We start from the raw sequence: 19,227 nt of genomic DNA on the forward strand, positions 1-19,227 counted from the left end.
ATAGATTGAAAATTGACCATTGGATGTAACAGTACAAAGATAATTTTTGACCTTTATAAAAGAAGTTTCTGTGGAATAATAAGAGTGAATGTATGGAGAGAGCTTAAGATACATTGAAAAGTTTTATAATTTGGATCCAAAATGTCCCTCGAAGGCATGTATTAAAAAATATGGTCCCCAGTCTATAGCACTATGAGATATGTGGAACCTTTAACATATGGGTTCTTGTTTAAGGAAGGAAGTTAGGTTATTGGGAGCATGTCTTTTATGGGGATATTGGGGCCTTGTACCCTCCTATCTCTTTCTTTGCTTCCTGGCCACAATGAGATGAACAGTCCCTCTCTGCCATGTGTTCCTGCCATAATGCATTGTACCACCAAAGGTACAAAGCAACAGGAGCATGAAATCATGGACTGAAACAGAGAGCCATTTCTCTTATTAACCTGATTATTTCAGGTACTTTTCACAGCGATGAAAAGCTGAGTAACACAGAAGGAGAAGCAATGAGACAAGAACTACAAGGGGTTCTTTTAATTTTGTATTCTTGATGCTATATTGGTTGTCTTTATGTCTTTAAATCTATATCTTTCAATATCTATTTTTTTAAATTTTCCCAACTTTATGTAATATCTCTTGTCTTTATTCTATGTAAAAATGAACATTTTTCATATCCTTTAATTGTCTTCCCTGATTCTAATTCCTATCAGGTATAAATGGAGAAAATCTATATTGGACTCTGTAAGCATAAAGAAGTTTTCATGTTTTAAGTGTAAGATCATGTCAAATAATGTGGAAGGAGATAAAATTTCAGTTTTGAGTTTCAACTGATAGTAGTTTCTATTTTCTTACATACCATCAGTGGTTAAAAATTATATGGCATTTTTATACTCTGCTAGTTTTTAACTGTTACCTTCTAAAACTACTATATCTGTCACAATGAGATTTCCTTTCATTGTCTTTTTATGTTTTGTTTTTAGAGTTCCCATGAAGTCTTTTTTTTTATTATTCCAACTGTCATTTTATTAAACTGTATTATCAGGAAAAATTTAAAAATATCGTGTGCAATAGACTTTTTGATTTCTTTCACGTACTCAGAGCTTTTATGATTCCCTTATACCTAAATGTTTGGTTTGCTATAGAATTCTAAATCCAAATTCAATTTCCTCAGGACTTTGAAAGTATTGTTGTATTTCCCCCCAACCTCTAGTGTTGACTGATGAGAACTGTGAAGTTCCATTCTCTTTGAAGAGATTTTTGCCTCTTTTTTCTCTAGAAGCTTTTTGGCTATTTCTGTTTGTGTTATGGTGTGAAATAAAATAATATATTTTACAATGAAATTTTATTTTTCATTCTAACATGCAGTTGTTCAGTAATACTTCTCAATGTAAAACATTCCCCTCTTTCTGTGGTTCTGGAAAAACTATATATTTGATCAGTTTCTTCTTTCCATTTTCTGTTTCTGCTTGTTTTATTTTACTGTATTTTTCTTTTTATCTTTTTTTTAAATTATGAATTCTAATTTGTTATATAACAGCAGAATGCATTTCAATTCATAGTACACATATAGAACACATTTTTTCATGTCTCTGGTTGTACACAAACTGGAGTTACACTATTCATGTCCTCTTACGTGTACTTGGGGTAATGATGTCCATCTCATTCCACCATCTTTCCTACCCCCTGTTCCCTCTCTTCCCCTCCCTCTTCTTTGCCCTATATAAAATTCATTCATTCCTCCCATGCTTCCCCCTCACCATACCCATTATATATCAGCATCCTCATATCAGAGAAAACATTTGACATTTGATTTCTTGGGATTTGCTTACTTCACTTAGCATAATATTCTCCAACTACACCCATTTACCTGCAAATGCCATGATTTTATTCTCTTTAATGCTGAAGTAATATTCCATTGTGTATATATACCAGAGTTTCTTAATCCATTCATCTACTGAAAGGCATCTAGTTTGGTTCCAAAATTTAGCTAATATGAATTGAGCTGCTATAAAAATTGATGTGGCTGTGTTACTATAGAATGCTGTTTTTAAGTCCTTTGTGTATAAACCCAGGAATGGTATAGCTGGGTCAAATGGTGGTTCCATTCCAAGTTTTCTAAGGAATCTCCATATTGCTTTCCAGATTGGTTGCACCAATTTGCAGGCCACCAGCAATGTATGAGTGTGCCTATCTCCCCACATCCTTGTCAACACTTATTTTTGTTTTTATTCTTAATAGCTGCCATTCTGACTGGCATGAGATAAAATCTTAGAGTAGTTTTAATTTGCATTTCTCTAATTACTAGAGATGTTGAACATTTTTTCATATATTAGTTGCATATATTGTATTGATTGTATATCATCTTCTGAGAAGTGTCTGTTCAGTTTCTTGGCCCATGTATTGATTGGGTTATTTGTTTTGGTGTTAAGATTTTTTGAGTTATTTATATATACTAGAGATTAGTGATATGATGTGTGTGTGGTAAAAATTTACTCCCATTCTGTAGGCTCTCTATTCAACTGACTGATAGTTTCTTTTGCTGAGAAGAAGCTTTTTAGTATTAATCCATCCCATTTATTGATTCTTGATTTTATTTCTTGCACAATAGGAGTCTTGTTAAGGAAGTGAGTGCCTAATCTGATGTGATGAAGATTTGTATCTACTTTTTCCTCTGTTAGGCTCAGGGTCTCTGGACTAATTCCTAGATCCTTGATCCAGTTTGAGTTTACTTTTGTGCATGGTGAGAGTTAGGGGTTTATTTTCATTTTGCTGCATATGAATTTCCAGTTCTTCCAGCACCAATTGTTGAAGAGACTATATTTTCTCCAATGTATGTATTTGGCCCCTTTGTCTAATACGAGACAACTATATTTATGTGGGTTTGTTGGTGTGTCTTCTACTCTGTATTATTGGTCTACATGTATATTTTGGTGCCAAAACCGTGCTATTTTTTTTTACTTTACATTTTTAGCATAGTTTAAGTTCTGGTATTGTGATGCCTCCTGCTTCACTATTCTTGCTAAGGATTGCTTTGGCTATTCTGGGTCTCTTATTTTTCCAAATGAATTTCATGATTGCCTTTTCTATTTCTATAAGGAATAATGCTGGGATTTTAGTTGGCTCACAATGAATCTGTATAGTGCTTTGGGTAGTATGGACATTTTGTCTATATTAATTTTGCCTATTCAAAAGCCTGGGCGATCTTTCCATGTTCTAAGGTCTTCTTCAATTTTTCCCCTTAATATTCTGTAGTTTTCTAGAGAGCCTTCATCCTGGGAACAAATTTTTACCCCTCACACATCAGATAGAGCTCTAATCTCTAGGGTATATAAACAGCTCAACAAGGTAAGCACCCTCCCAAAAAAATCCAATCAATAAATGGGCCAAGGACCTGAACAGACACTTCTCAGAAGAGGATATACAATCAATCAACAAATATACAAAAAAATGCTCATTATCTCTAGCAATAAGAGAAATGCAGATTAAAACTACTCTAAGATACCATCTCACTCCAGTAAGAATGGCTGCCATTATGAAGACAAACAACAAGTGCTGGCGAGGATGGGGGGGGGAGGCTGGTGGGACTGCAAATTGATGCAGCCAATTTGGAAAGTAGTATGGAGATTCCTTGGAATGCTGGGAATGGAACCACTCTCCTTGGACTATACCCAAAGGACCTAAAAACAGCATACTCTAGGGACACAGCCACATCAATGTTTATAGCAGCACAATTCACAATAGCTGAACTGTGGAGCCAACCTAGATGCCCTTCAATGGATGAATGGATAAAAAAAATGTGGCATTTATACATAATGGAATATTACTCAGCACTAAAAAATAATAAGACCATGGCATTTGCAGGGAAATGGATGACATTAGAGCATATTATGCTAAGTGAAGTTAGCCAATCTGAATGCCAAATGCCTTCTCTGATATAAGGGGGGATAACTCAAGATGGGGTAGGGAGGAAGAACATGGGAAGAAGATTACCTCTAGTTAGGGAAGAGGGGTGAGAGGGAAAGGGAGGGAGAAGGAGAATTGCATGGATGGTGGAAGGAGACCCTCATCATTGTACAAAATACATGTATGAAGGTATGAATTTGGTGTCAACATATCTTGTATACAGAGATATGATAAATTGTGGTGTAAAGGTGTATTAAGAATTGTAATGCAAATAATAATAATATAATAATAATGATAAAGCTCATGTAAAAAAAAATAAATATTCTGTAGTTTTCATTGTAGAAGTCTTTCACCTCTCTTGTTGATTCCCAAGTACTGTATTTTTTTTTTTTGAGGCTATTGTGAATGGGGTAGTTTTCTTAATTTCTCTTTCAGAGGATTCATCACTAATGTATAGAAATGCATTTGATTATGAGTATTGATTTTCTATACTGCTACTTTGCTGAATTCATTAATTGTAGAAGTTTCCTGTTGGAGGTTTTTTTTTTTGGGGGGGATCCTCTTTATATAGAATAATGTCATCAGCAAACAACCCAATCAATAAATGGGCTAAGGAGTTGAACAGATGCTTCTCAGAAGAAGACATGCATTCAATCAACAAATATATGAAAACATATTTAACATATCTAGCAATTAGAGAAATGCAAATCAAAACTAGGATTTCATCTCACACCAGTCAGAATGGCAGTTATTAAGAATATAGCAACAATAAATGTTGGCCAGGATGTGGGGGAAAAGGCACACTCATATATTGCTGCAAATTCGTGCAACCAATCTGGAAAGCAGTATGGACACCCCTTAAAAAAACTTGGAATGGAACCACCATTTGACCCAGCTATTCCACTCCTTTTTCTATACCCAAAGCATACTACAGTAATACAGCCACTTCAGTGTTCATGGCAGCTCAATTCACAATAGCAAAACTATGGAAGCAACCTAGATGCCCTTCAATAGATGAATGGATAAAGAAAATGTGGTACATGTACACAGTGGAATATTACTCAGTATTAAAAGATAATAAAATCATGGCATTTGCAGGTAAATGTATGGAGTTGGAGAATATCATGCTAAGGAAAGAAAGCCAATCCCAAAAAACCAAAGGTGGAATGTTCTCTCTGGTAAGTGGATGTTGATCCAAAATGGGGAGGGGGGAGGCATGGGAAAAATGGAGGGATTTGATTGGGCAATGGGGAGGGAATGTGGGGAGGCTGCAGGGGAGCAAGAATGATGGTAGAATGAGATGGATATCATTACCCTATGTACATTTAAGACTTCACATACAGTGTGACACTACATCATGTACAACCAGAGAAATGAAAAGTTGTGTTGCCCACTTGGGTTGTGGCTCAGCAACAGAATGCTTGCCCAGCACGTGTGAGGTGCTGGGTTTGATCCTGAGCACCACATTAAAAAAATTAAAGGTATTGTGTCCAACTACAACATAAAAAAATAGTTGTGCTGCAATTGTGTACAATGAATCAAAATGCATTCTGCTATCATATATACCTAATTAAAATAAATTTTCAAAATATATGAATAAAGAAAAAATGGCTGTTCCAGTCCATATGTTGTTCACACAATAGCTATGGACAGATGAAATAATATCCTACACTCATCCATACCATAACATTTCTGATCCCACAATATTCTCTTCATTGTCAATTTCTTAGAAGCTAATTGTATATTTATATTACATTTACAAGTGTGCCAGTATATAAATATATATAAGTTTAAACTTACTATACATAGGATAAATCTGAAGATAATATATGCTTATGTTAAATGCATTAAAATCTATTATTGAAATATATCTCTATCTAAATTTGCACATATATGTACATATTTATTTAGAATAAAAATAATTATATCCTTTTAAAAAAAGAACTGTGGGGGGCTGGGATGTGGCTCAAGCGGTAGCGCGCTCGCCTAGCATGCGTGCCGCCCGGGTTCGATCCTCAGCAGTACCACATACCAACAAAGATGTTGTGTCCGCCGAGAACTAAGAAAAAATAAATAAATGTTAAAATTCTCTTTCTCTCTCTCTCTCTGTCCCCCTCTCTCACTCTCTCTTAAAAAAAAAAAAAAAAAAAAAAAGAACTGTGATAAATAGAAGTGGTGAAAGAGGGCATCATTGTCTTGTTCCAGTTTTTAGAGGGAATATTTTCAATTTTTCTTTATTTAGAATGATGTTGGCCTGAGGCTTAGCATAGATAGCTTTTACAATGTTGAGATATATTTCTGTTATCCGTAGTTTTTCTAGTGTTTTCAATTTGAAGGGGTGCTGTATTTTGTCAAATGCTTTTTCTGCATGCATTGAGATGATCATATGATTCTTATTTTTAAGTCTATTGATTTGATGAATTAAATTCATCAAATCATTACACTTATTGATTTCCATATGTTGAACCACCTTGCATCCTTGGGATGAACCCCACTTGATTGTGGTGCACTATCTTTTTGATATGTTTTTGTGTTCAATTTGCCAGACTTTTATTGAGAATTTTTGCATCCATGTTCATTAGAGATTTTGGTCTGAGGTTTTCTTTCTTTGATGTGTCTTTGTCTGGTTTTGAAATTAGGGTGGTATTGGCCTCATAGAATGAGTTTGGAAGTGTTCCCTCTTTTTGTATTTCATGAAATAATTTGACAAGTATTGGTATTAGTTCTTCTTTAAAGGTCTTGTAGAACTTACCTGTGTATCCATCTGTTCTAGGTCTTTTCTTGGTTGGTAGGCTTCTAATGGCATCTTCTATTTCATTGTTTGAAATTGATCTGTTTAACTTGTGTATATCATCCTGATTCAGTTTGGGCAAATCATATGACTCTAGAAATTTGTTGATGCCTTCAATATTTTCTATTTTATTGGAGTACACATTTTCAAAACAATTTCTAATTATCTTCTGTATTTCTGTAGTGTCTGTCATGATATTTCCTTTTTCATCATGGATATCAGTAATTTTTCTCTCTTCTTCTTTTTGTTAGCATAGCTAAGGGTTTATCAATTTTATTTTTTCAAAGAACCAACTTTTTGCTTTGTTAATTTTTTAATTGTTTCTTTTGTTTCAATTTCATTAATTTCAGCTCTGGTTTTAATTATTTCTTATATTCTGCTGTTTTTGGTATTGATTTCTTCTTTTAGGCCTTTGAGATGTAATGTTAGGTCATTTATTTGTTGATTTTTTCTTCTTTTAAGGAATGAACTCCATGCAATGAACTTTCCTCTTAGTACTTCCGTCAGAGTGTCCCTGAGATTTTGATATGTTGTATCAGTGTTCTCATTTACTTTTAAGAATTTTTAAATATTCTCTTTGATGTCTTTTGCAACCCATTGTTCATTCAGTAGTATATTATTTAGTCTCCAGGTGTTGGAGTAACTCTATTTTTTATTTTATCATTGATTTCTAATTTTATTCCATTATGACCTGATAGAATGTAGGATAATATCTCTATTTTTTGTATTTGCTAAGAGTTGCTTTGTGGCATAATATATGGTCTATTTTAGAGAAGGATCCATGTGATGCTGAGAAGAATGTGTATTCACTCGTTGATGGATAAAATATTTTATATATGTCAGTTAAGTTTAAGTCATTGATTGTATTATTGAGTTCTATAGTTTCTTTGTTTAGTTTTTTCTTTTTTCTTTTTGAAGATATATCCAGTGGTGAAAGAGGTGTGTTTAAGTTACCCAGAATTATTGTGTTGTGGTCTATTTGAATCTTAAACTTGAGAAATGTGTTTGATGAACTTAGATGCTCTACCATTGTTGCGGCATATGTATTTATAATTGTTATGACTTGTTGATATCTGTTTCCCTTAAGCAGTATGAAATGTCCTTCTTTATTCCTTTTGATTAACTTTGACTTGAAGTCTACTTGATGTGGTATGAGGGTGGAAACCCCTGCTTGTTTCTGCAATCCATGTGAGTGGTATGATTTTTCCCAAATTTTCACCTTCAGTTTGTGGATGTCTTTTCTTTTTTTTTTTCTTTTTTTTAAAGAGAGAGTGAGAGAGGAGAGAGACAGAGAGAGAGAGAGAGAGAGAGAGAGAGAGAGAGAGAGAGAGAGAGAGAGAGAATTTTTAATATTTATTTTTTAGTTCTCGGCGGACACAACATCTTTGATGGTATGTGGTGCTGAGGATTGAACCGGGGCCACACGCATGCCAGGCGAGCGCGCTACCACTTGAGCCACATCCCTAGCCCCTGTGGATGTCTTTTCCTATGAAATGAATCTCTTGAAGGCAGCATATTGTTGGGTCTTTTTTTAATCCAATTTGCCAGTCTGTGTGGCATTAGCCATTAACATTCAGAGTTATTATTGAGACATGATTTGTATTTCTGGTCATACTTGTTTATTTTTGGTATTTAACTTAACTTGATTTCTCCCTTGATTAGTATTCCCTTTAGTTTAATACCTCCGTCTGCTGATTTTCTTTTCTTTCATTTTTTAAACATTTATTTTTTAGTTCTAGTTGGACACAATACCTTTATTTCACTTATTTATTTTTATGTGGTGCTAAGGATCACACCCAGGGTCTCACATGTGCAAGGTGAGCACTCTACTGCTGAGTCACAACCCCAGCCCCACTCTGCTGATTTTCATTGTTTTTTCTTTCCTCCTCATGGAATAATTTTCTGAGGATGTTCTATAGTGAAGGCTTTATAGTTGTAAATTCTTTTAACTTTTCTTTATCATGGAATGTTTTTATTTTGTCATCAAATCTAAAGCTTAATTTTGCTGGATATAAGATTCTTGCTTGACATCCATTTTCTTTTAGAGCTTGGTATATGTTATTCCAGGATCTTCTAGCTTTTAGTGTCTGGGTTGAACAATCTGCAGATATTCTAATTGTTTTCCCCCTATATGTAATCTCATTCCTTTCTCTTGTGGCTTTTAAAAATCTCTCCTTATTCTGTATGCCAGGTATTTTTGTTATAATGTGCCTTGGTGTGGATTTATTGTGATTTTGTACATTTTGTGTCCTGTAAGCCTCTTGTATTTGATTTTCCCATTCAGTCTTCCTGTTTGGAAAATTTCCTGAAATTATTTCATTGAATAGATTGTTCATTCCTTTGGGTTGTAACTCTATGCCTTCCTCAATCCCAATCATTGTTAAATTTAGTTTTTTTTAAGTTATCCCATAAGTCTTGAATTTTCTGCTTATGGTTTCTTACCATCTTCACTGTATGGCCAGCATTTTTTTTTCAAGATTATATATTTTGTCTTCATTGTCTGAGGTCCTGTCTTCCAAGTGATCTAATCTGTTGGTGATGCTTTCTATGGAACTTTTATTTTGATTTATTGTTTTTTTCATTTCAAGGATTTCTGTCTTTTTTTAGAACCTCTGTCTGATTATTGAAGTAATCTTTTGCTTCCTATATTTGCTTATGTGGATCTTTATTGAAATGATCTTTTGCTACCTGTATTTGCTTTATTATATCATCCTTTATTTCCCAGAACATTTTAATTATGTACATCCTGAACTCCTTCTCTGTCATTTTTTTCTGTTGTGCTGGCCATGGATTCTAGTAATGTAGTATCTTGGTTTTGGGGGGGCACTTTCCTTCCTTGGTTTTTCATGTTGTTTGTCTGTCTTCCCCTCTTAACACTACGGATTCAAATCATTACAGTTTTTACCCAATAGGCTTATAGTATCCCTGCAGGTTTCCAATACCTCTCTTTTTAGGGGGAAGCAGTGTGAACAGATCCCAATTCAAACAATATACAACTTTAAGCTAAATAGCTGCTATTGAGACGTTTATGGTTTTGTCACAATATACAGAAATGGTAAGTTCAATTATTATCTACAATATAAACCATAGGTTTGCAAAAGGGTCTACAGTTTCTGATGGTGGACAAAGTACTGGGGGTGAGGTGTAGGATGAGATATTGAGGTGTAGAAGGTGAGGATATAGAGTTATTAGATTTTAGAAAATGTGAAAGAAGAATCTAAAGAAGTTGGTTAGTAGCAAGAGGAGAGAGAGTGATTTGGGGGAGACAAGCAAATGGGAAGACAATAGAGTACAAAAAACAAACATAAATATTAAGAAAAGTAAAAATGTAAAAATAGGAGATAAAAGAATATACAATACCACTGTAATATACTATTCAGACATTCTAACCTCAGTAGCCTAATTCATGAAAAGTACTTGGTTTCACAAATGTTGGGGATGTGAGGGTGGGAGAAGAGAGAGAGAGAGAGGGGAAAAAAATCTTGGAGGAAAATACAAGGATTATTTTTGTTGGAGATCAATATCATTCCAGATTCCCTTCTCATCCAGTGAAAAAAATCTTGGAGGAAAATACAAGGATTATTTTTGTTGGAGATCAATATCATTCCAGATTCCCTTCTCATCCAGTAGGTGGTATTTTCTGTTCTTTGCTGATATCTCCACCCTCAGGATAGTGAAGGTTATTAGGGTGGGAGGGTTGAGCTTGGGGATGTGGCTCCTGGAGGTGGGATATAGTACTTGCTGGTCCCCGATGGGAGACTGCACCCCAAGGATCTCCATTGGGGCCCACTCGTGTGATGTGGACACCTGGTCTTATCTCCTTATGTTGCCTGTAGACATCACAATTCCTTATCTCTAATTTAGTCTCTAAACTGTATTTCACTGACCCCCTCCCTTTTTACTTCCCAGTCAGAAATCTTTCTTTCCAGAGGTCTTATGGGCTGACTCTTGGGGCTTCGTACCTTTCGCAGAGAGCTATTTTATATTGGGCAGTTCAGGATCCAATTTTGTGACCAGGTTTTACGAGCTATGGACAGGACACGTAGCTGCAGGCACTGTGCTGAGTTAGTAGCTGCTGGGGAGAGGTGAAAGGAAAATAAAAGGAGACACAGAGACAAGATGCAGAGGCAGGAGAAGAAGTGGCTGCCCCTCCAAGCAGCCACATTTATTTATATCAAAATTTACATTAGGTCATCAGTACCATGACTACATTATTATTTAGTATTCCTTTAATCCCAGGTGCCAGATAATTGAGATCAAAGTCCAGGCTGATTAAGACAAAGAGCCCTTTTCTCTATTACCATAGTAACTAGATACTGCACTTGTATAGTTATCTTCCTAGCTTAAAGGAGAAACTGTTGGGCATTCCAAAGGTGGAAAACAGAGCACCAGTTCCTCCCCACCCCTTCACTGGGAGTTTGCTTACCAGAGTAACACTGCCCTGTATATTTCCATGATCAGAATACCTACAGAGAGCAGGGGAGTATGGACTTTTGGTACCTTGCTATTATTTCTAAGCCCCAGATGGTGTTCCAAGCTGAGAGTTGCCCTAACTAAAGATGGTGAACAAAGATGAAGGCAGCTGCTTTCAGCAATGGGGTGTCAGATTGGGCATGGTCTGGTGGGGCTGGGCAGGGCTGGGAGGTGGCGTGTTCAGAGATGCAGCTTTGTGGCATGCAGTATTGTGGCTGGCAGCTGTCACCGGACCCAGTACAGTGTCCCCAAGTGTACCCTACCACATGTAGGGGACTGTGGCAGTGATTGCAGTGCCCCAAGATGGAGGCTACCAGAGGAACCCCATGTTGGTAGATGAAGGTCCACAAGGGAGTGGTGGCCAGTCTTCCTTCACATAGGCTGTGGCCAGGTGTCCTGTGTGGGAGCAGCAGCCAGAATTCCTGTCCAGGTGGACCGTCAGGAGTCCTGCACAGGTGCTAATGCAGGTGGTCCTACTTGGGCACCCGGAGGACCTGTGTAGATGAGTGGCTGATGCTGAGGCCTGGAGACCAGCACAGCATGGTGGATGTGATTCCTGCATGGGAGCAGCTGTCAGAGGTTCTCACAAAGAAACAGTATTCTCAATACTTGAATCCCAGGTCCTGGAATGACACAGAATGCAGCCTCCCTCTAGCCCACCATCTTGGATTTCTTTACTGTATTTTTCTTTCATGAAAGTCCTACTATTTGTATCTTAGAATCCTAAATTTATCCTCTCTATTTCCATGTTTTTCCGAATCTTTGCCTTTCTACTCAATATTCTGGGAGATTCCTTAATATTTTGCTTCTAACTTATCTAGTCATTTTTATATTTCTTCATTCATATTTTAAAAATTCCCAACTCATTCTTGTTTTATGGATGTTGTGGTTTTTCAATCTCTCTAAGGCCACAAATTAAAATAATTTTTCCATAGTGCTCTTCTTTTCCTTAAGCCATTTTTTTTTCTGGATAAACTGCTTAGTTTGTTTTTCTTAGTGATTCTCTTTCCCTCCTTTCCTCCCTCCCTTCTCATCTTTTTACATGTCTATGCAGATTCATAGTTGTAACTTTTTACATAAGAATGAAGAAACTAGTCTCTTTATAAATAGAGTAGGTGTATGCCAAAATATTCTGACTTGAATTTACATAGACAAGCTAACTAACAAATATTAGAAAATTGATGGAGTTTGCAGACTATCTAATTAGACTGTATGCTGAGCAGGCAAGAAATGAACACGTAAACTCTACTTTTCACTTAAGTCCCAAAACAAGAAGAATTAACTGGTGACTCTGGAACAATGCTACTTCTTCATCTGTACATAATTTGTTTTATTATTATTATTATTATTATTATTATTATTATTATTATTATTCTGGCAGTTGAACCCAGGGCCTTGCATATGCTAGGCAAGTGGTGTACCACTGAGCAACCTCATTCATGTTTTTGTTTTTGATTTTTGGTAGTGAGTTGCTGCAGTCCGGCTGTAGCAAAATAACTGGGGGGTGATGAACAACTTGTGTAGATCGATACAGCAGGAGTAGGAGCCGTTTATTGTAGGACAGGAGGGGTATTTATACATTCCACACAGCTTATATAATTTACATAAACTAGATACATCAGTCAACCAATAAGAAATCTCCACACTTAATGGCTCGCTGGCGTTATTTCACAAACCACTCCCTCTGGCATTTGGCCAGGTGCCATCTTAACTTGTTTACAGACCCTAACATTTCTCTGGCAAAATGCCAGGCGCCATCCTGACTTGTTTACAGACTCTAACAGTGAGTATTGAACCCAGGGGCATTTACCATTGAAGTACACCCTCAACCTTTAATTTTTTTAAGTTTGAGATAGGGTCTTGCTTAGTTGCTAAGAGTCTTACTAAGTTGCTAAGGCTGGCCTCAAACATGAAGTCTTCCTGTTTCAGCCTCCTGAGTCACTGGCATTACAGGCATGTGCAGCCCTATTAATTTTTTTTTTTTTTTTGTACCAGGGATTGAACCCAGAGGCGCTTAATCACTGAGCAACATTCTCAGCCCCTTTTTTTTTTAATTTTCTTTTTTTTATTTAGAGACAGGGTCTCACTAAGTTGTTTAGGGCCTTGCTAAATTGCTAAGGCTGGCTCTAAACTTGTGATCTTCCTGCCTCATCCTCCTGAGCTGTTGGGATTACAGGCATGCACCACTTTGCCTGGCCCCATTCATTTTTTAAAAGAGTAGATTTCCTCCCATTTTGTTATTTGTGTGTGTGTGTGTGTGTGTGTGTGTGTGTGTGGTGTAGTATGTGTGTGGTGTGGTGTTTATGTGTGTGTGCATGCTTACTTTTTTCGATTTGTTTTCTACCAGAGATAAATGCTGGGTGTGGCAGATTATATTTGACAAAACTAGCCATGGTGATATATCTTATCACGCATGTTTTTTTTTTTTTTAAAAGAGAGAGTGAGAGACAGAGGGGGACAGAGAGAGAGAGAGAGAGAGAGAGAGAATTTTAACATTTATTTATTTTTTTCTTAGTTCTTGGTGGACACAACATCTTTGTTGGTATGTGGTGCTGCTGAGGATCGAACCCGGGCCGCACGCATGCTAGGCGAGCGCGCTACCGCTTGAGCCACATCCCCAGCCCCTTATCACGCATGTTTTTAAAATGTGTGTTTTCCCCCACAGTGGAGGGAAGGAACTTTATGTTCTCTCTCTCTGTTTTTTGGATCCAAGTAGGCCCATTACTATGGTACAAGTGATGTTTACTGATTTTGGAGACTAAGTTATAAAAGGCAATATCCCTTTTGTGATATTCACTTTTGGAACCCAGTGTCTATGAGGTAGGAAATTAAATAGCTACGGGGGGGGGGGTAATCACTTATATACTATTGAGTATGGTGTGTGTGTGTGTGTGTGTGTGTGTGTGTGTGTGTGTGTGTGTGTGTATCTCCTATTGAGATCTCAAATGAGATCCATTTTAAAGTGCAAGACACATAAATGAACAAACCTTTACTTAATTCTAGCCTCTAATTATTTAGTCACCCCAGCCTTCAAGCTGTCACAAATGATAATATATAGAACAGAGATGACCTGTCTCCTCTGAGCCCCTCCCAAATTAGTTATATGAGCACAACTTAGCCACTAAGTTTAGGAAGTTCTTTGCCCAGCAAAGACAACATTGTACTATCTATTTTTCAATATTTGTGGATGGGAGAAAGTAATAGAAACTGGAAATGCTATTCCATGGTAAAGCTCTTAGGACGGAGGACTTCAATCGTTATGATTTCATCCTTCTTTCTAATAGTGCCATTTCTGTGCCTGCCACCAAAGACAGAAACCCTTACCAGACTGCAAATAAAACTGGTCCTCCCTGGAATCTTCATTCTGTGCATGTTATATTCTTTGTGTTCTTTTGTCTAACAGGCATTTACTTTAATTATGCCTTTCAGAATTTGTGAAATCTTTCATATGTTTATCAGTTTCCTTTTGTTTTATTCATCAAGTTTTTCCTCATTTTAGATTCCTTTATTGTGTTTTTCATCAAATTTTCCCTGATTTTTCTTTTGTTAAAATGGTCAAATATATTTTCTTAAGATTAATGTTGATTTGTATTTGAAAGTAACTTTTTAAAAGTTCAGTTAATTCTGAAAGGGAATAAAAGATCTTAAACTCAAAGAATTTTTGAGAGAGAAAATGTTTTGCACTGAAGATTGGGTGCGGTGGTGCATGCGTATAAACCCAGAGGTTTGGGAGGCTGAGGCATGAGGATTGCAAGTTCCAAGCCAAACTCAGCAACTTAGCAAGATCCTGTCTCTAACTAAAATATAAAAAGAGCTGGGGATGTGGCGCAGTGGTTAAGTGCCTCTGGGTTCAATCCATGGTATGGAAAAGAGAAAAATTCTTAACACTGAATAACAAGTAAACTTTATTATATTAACAAGCTTCTTTTCTAAAAAATAATATTTTATCATGGTGAGAACACTTGACATGAAATCTAGCCTCTTAACATTTTTTTGTTTTGTTTTTCATACTGGGGATTGAACTTGGGGACACTTTTACCATATTTGAAGTGTAAAATACAAGTATTGTTAACTATAGGCACAACAATGTGCAGCAGATTTCTAGGACTTATTTATCTTTTGTAATTAAATCTTTAAGTCCTTTGATTAGCAATTCCCAGTTTCTTCTTTCTCTAGTCCCTTGCAATTACTATTTTCTTCTCTGATTCTATTAGTTTGACTATTTCAGATACCTTGTAAGTGGAATCGGACAATAATTGTTCTTCTGTGACTGGCATATATCACATAATTCACCAAGTTTCATTCATGTTGTCATAAAATGTAGTATTTCCTTTCTTTTTGAGACTGAATGATAACTGAGTAATATTCCATTGTATGCATATATCTCATCAAGGTTTTGAAAGGAAAAAGAAATAAGCAGCTGTATTCAGTGTGCAAGGTGAAAAAGAGGTTCTAATATTTTTGTGAATTAATTTATAGTCTCATCTTTTGTAAGCCATACATTCTCCAGTTGTTAACCTCGATGTTTATGAATGGTATGTGAAATAACAAAATTTAAATTTTATGCAGCTCTTCCCAAAACTCTCTGCAATGATGGAACTGTTCTATTGTGTATTGTCCAACACATTAGTCACTACTTGTATGTGGCTTTCAAGCACTTAAAATATGAATAGATTACTGGGTACCTGATTTTTTTTTAACTTTTAGCAAATTTTAATTTAGTGTCATGTGTCATGTGGTGTGCCATGTCTAATTTAGTGTCATGTCATTTAGTGTCATGTTGTTAGTAGCTACATTTTTGTGTAGCTAGCTTTAAAGCATACTTGCCTCTAAACATAAGAATGAATAACATTTTTTAAATTTTTTTTATTTTTTTATTCATTGTTCAAAACATTACAAAGCTCTTGACATATCATATTTCATACATTAGATTCAAGTGGGTTATGAACTCCCATTTTTACCCCAAATACAGATTGCAGAATCACATCGGTTACACATCCACATTTTTACATAATGCCATACTAGTGTCTGTTGTATTCTGCTACCTTTCCTATCCTCTACTATCCCCCCTCCCCTCCCCTCCCTTCCCATCTTCTCTCTCTACCCCATCTACTGTAATTCATTTCTCTCCTTGTTTTTTTTCCCATTCCCCTCACAGAATTAATAACATTTTACAGTGCTTTAACAAGAGTTGAAAAACTAACATATAAAATTCTTCTGAAAAAAGTGACAATTGGGTGGAAATTTATTTCAGTAATTGTAATTTTAGATTCTCAAAAGGGCTTTTAGTCTTTCTAATGTGGTTTTTGTTTCCTAATTCTTTTATTTGTTCTACTAGAACTAGTTCTCTTGCATGCAATACAACCTCCTTTAAAACTCTAGGTTTGATGGCATAAAACATGTGTTTTAATAAAAAGTATTTTTCTTATGAGATTGTTTAGCATGTTATCTACTTATTTATTTATAACTTCTTTGCCTTTGAGCAATGTCAGAATTTCTTCTTTCCTGCCTCATAAATTCTCTTGGCTTTGGATTATTTCATAGACATGTTGACTGTGCAATGTCCTAAGCTACTTTTGAAATGTAAAAGAAGAGAATTTGAAACAACAATTTAAAAAAATAAAGATTTTTAAAGAATCAAAAAAATGCATAAATGGAAAATTTAGCAAACAATATGAAACCCATCTTAAAACAGAGGTACAATTATGCATATAAATGTTGAAACCAATTTCATATATACTTTCCAATAATCACATATTAAGAATGTATTTGCTTTAGGCATATGGATTTTTATGTACTTATTATTTTTATAAGAAATATTACACACTTATTATAATAAATTTAAACATTACAGAGATATATAAAGGATAAAGAAACAACCCCAAATTCTACTCTGCAAAGATATCTCTTTTGCATTTCGAAGAGAACTTGCATAAATATCCTATGCCATCTTTACAAGAGTAAAATTTCTTCTGGCTGCAAATTATTTTGTTGGGCTTTATGTGCAATATCAGAAAGCCAACCTTCCTTTATCACTTGAAATAAAAATAAATCAAATTTGAGTTTTTCCACTTTTTATATTTGACCTAGTGGATATTTATGTGGTTTTTCACTGTAAAATTTCCTCTTAATTTCTTTTCTAAACAATTGTTGCTCATTTTTGAACCTGTAGCAATATTGTATATAAAAAATGTCTTTTGGGTGAATTATAGCTGATATGTAACAGAATTTAAGGCCTAATAAACCGAGTAGCTATTTATGGATTTCAAACTTTGCATTTACTAATTTTTAACTTATTCATCATTCACTAATTTGTGGCAATTATTCTCAAGGCATTTTGCCTTTGTTGGCATAGTAGTAAAGAAAATTGATACTATATCTCCTTTTTACATTTTATCAGGGAAGAAAGATTTGAAGTTGGAAAATGTAGGTTCTCTTAGTAATGAAAAATAATATAAAAGAAACACACATATAAATAATTCATCTTAGGTCCTTGCTTATGTGATTGATGTCTCATTACTGCTGCTGAAATATCAGCAACACATTGATGTCAGCTGGGTACATGTGTTTATATAAAAACTTATAAAATATCTATTATACATTTCTTCTAAATATCCTTTAAGAAAAATAGCAATGTGAAGCAAATCACTTGAATATACATAATAAAACATCAATATTTCCTTAAGGTTTTGATGATGTGCTGCATTTAAGACTTTCTGAGTTTGCTCCATTTTTTCAAAGCTTTAATGAGCTGTCTTAATAACATTGAGTGTTAAAATTTGTCCTGAAATAGCAATAGAAATGGACTTTTACAAATTAGTTTTTCCTATATATGTTCATGGGAGAACAGATACAAAAAGAAACTTTATGAAGATATTTTCTAATGTTTCATTTTTATTCCAACAGGAACTGAAACAGCAATGTGGTAAGTATAAAGAAAAATACTCTGAAGGAAATGAGGTTTTGTTTTTGTTTTCCTTAAAATCTATTTGAGATTTGTCTTATATGATGGTTTATAGATCACTTCAAATTTGTTACTGGCCAAGAATTGGGTTATAGGTTTTGTATGTTATTCGTTTTCTATTCATGACAACATTGATTTACAAAATGCAAAACAGACATAACATACAAATTGCACTATCCACTTTGACTAGTTAAAGAAGAAATGGAATTAATATAATCACCCTGGAAAATAGTATTACACTGAAATTTCATCTCACTTCGGTCAGAATGGCAATTATCAAGAATGCAAGTAACAATTTATATTGGCAAGGATGGGGAGAAAAAGGTACACTTGTACATTGTTAGGACTGCAAATTGGTTCAACCCCTAAGAAAGCAAAAGGAGATTACTCAGAAAACTAAGAATGGAACCACCATTTAACCCAGTTGTCCTACTCCTCAGTATATATCCAAAGGATTTTAAAATAAGCATACTAAAGTGACACTGCCACATCAATATTTATAGCAGCACAATGCACAATAGCTAAACTAAGGAGCCAGCCTAGTGCCCTTCAATAGAAGAATGGATAAAGAAAATTTGGTATTTATACACAATGGGGTATTACTCGGTCATAAAGAAGAATGACTATGACATTTGCCTGTAAAAGGATAGATCTAGGGACTATGATACTAAGTGAAATAAGCTAATCCTCAAAACCAAAGGTCAAATATTTTCTGATATGTGAAAGCTAACCCACAATAAAGTAGGGAGGGATTTCTATTTCAGCAGAGGAATGACAGGGGAATGAAAGGACGAGAGGGGATGGGGAAAGGAAAGACAATGGAATGAATCTGACATAAATTTCCTGTGTGTATATAGAATATAACACAGTGAATCTCACTGTCATGTACATCCAAAAGAAATTAATTTAAAAAATAACTATGGGTTAATGGCAGAAAGATCAGTAGAGGGAAAGGAGCAAGGGATGGGGAGAGGGAAGGGGAAGGAGAAGTACTGGGAACTGAATTAGAAAAAAGATATATTTCATTCTTATATAATTATGGATTATACAAGAAAATGGATTCTAAAATGGAAATGGATTCTACTGTTATGTATAACTA

This window comes from Ictidomys tridecemlineatus, chromosome X (assembly GCF_052094955.1).
Source record: "Ictidomys tridecemlineatus isolate mIctTri1 chromosome X, mIctTri1.hap1, whole genome shotgun sequence".
Classification (NCBI taxonomy): domain Eukaryota; kingdom Metazoa; phylum Chordata; class Mammalia; order Rodentia; family Sciuridae; genus Ictidomys; species Ictidomys tridecemlineatus.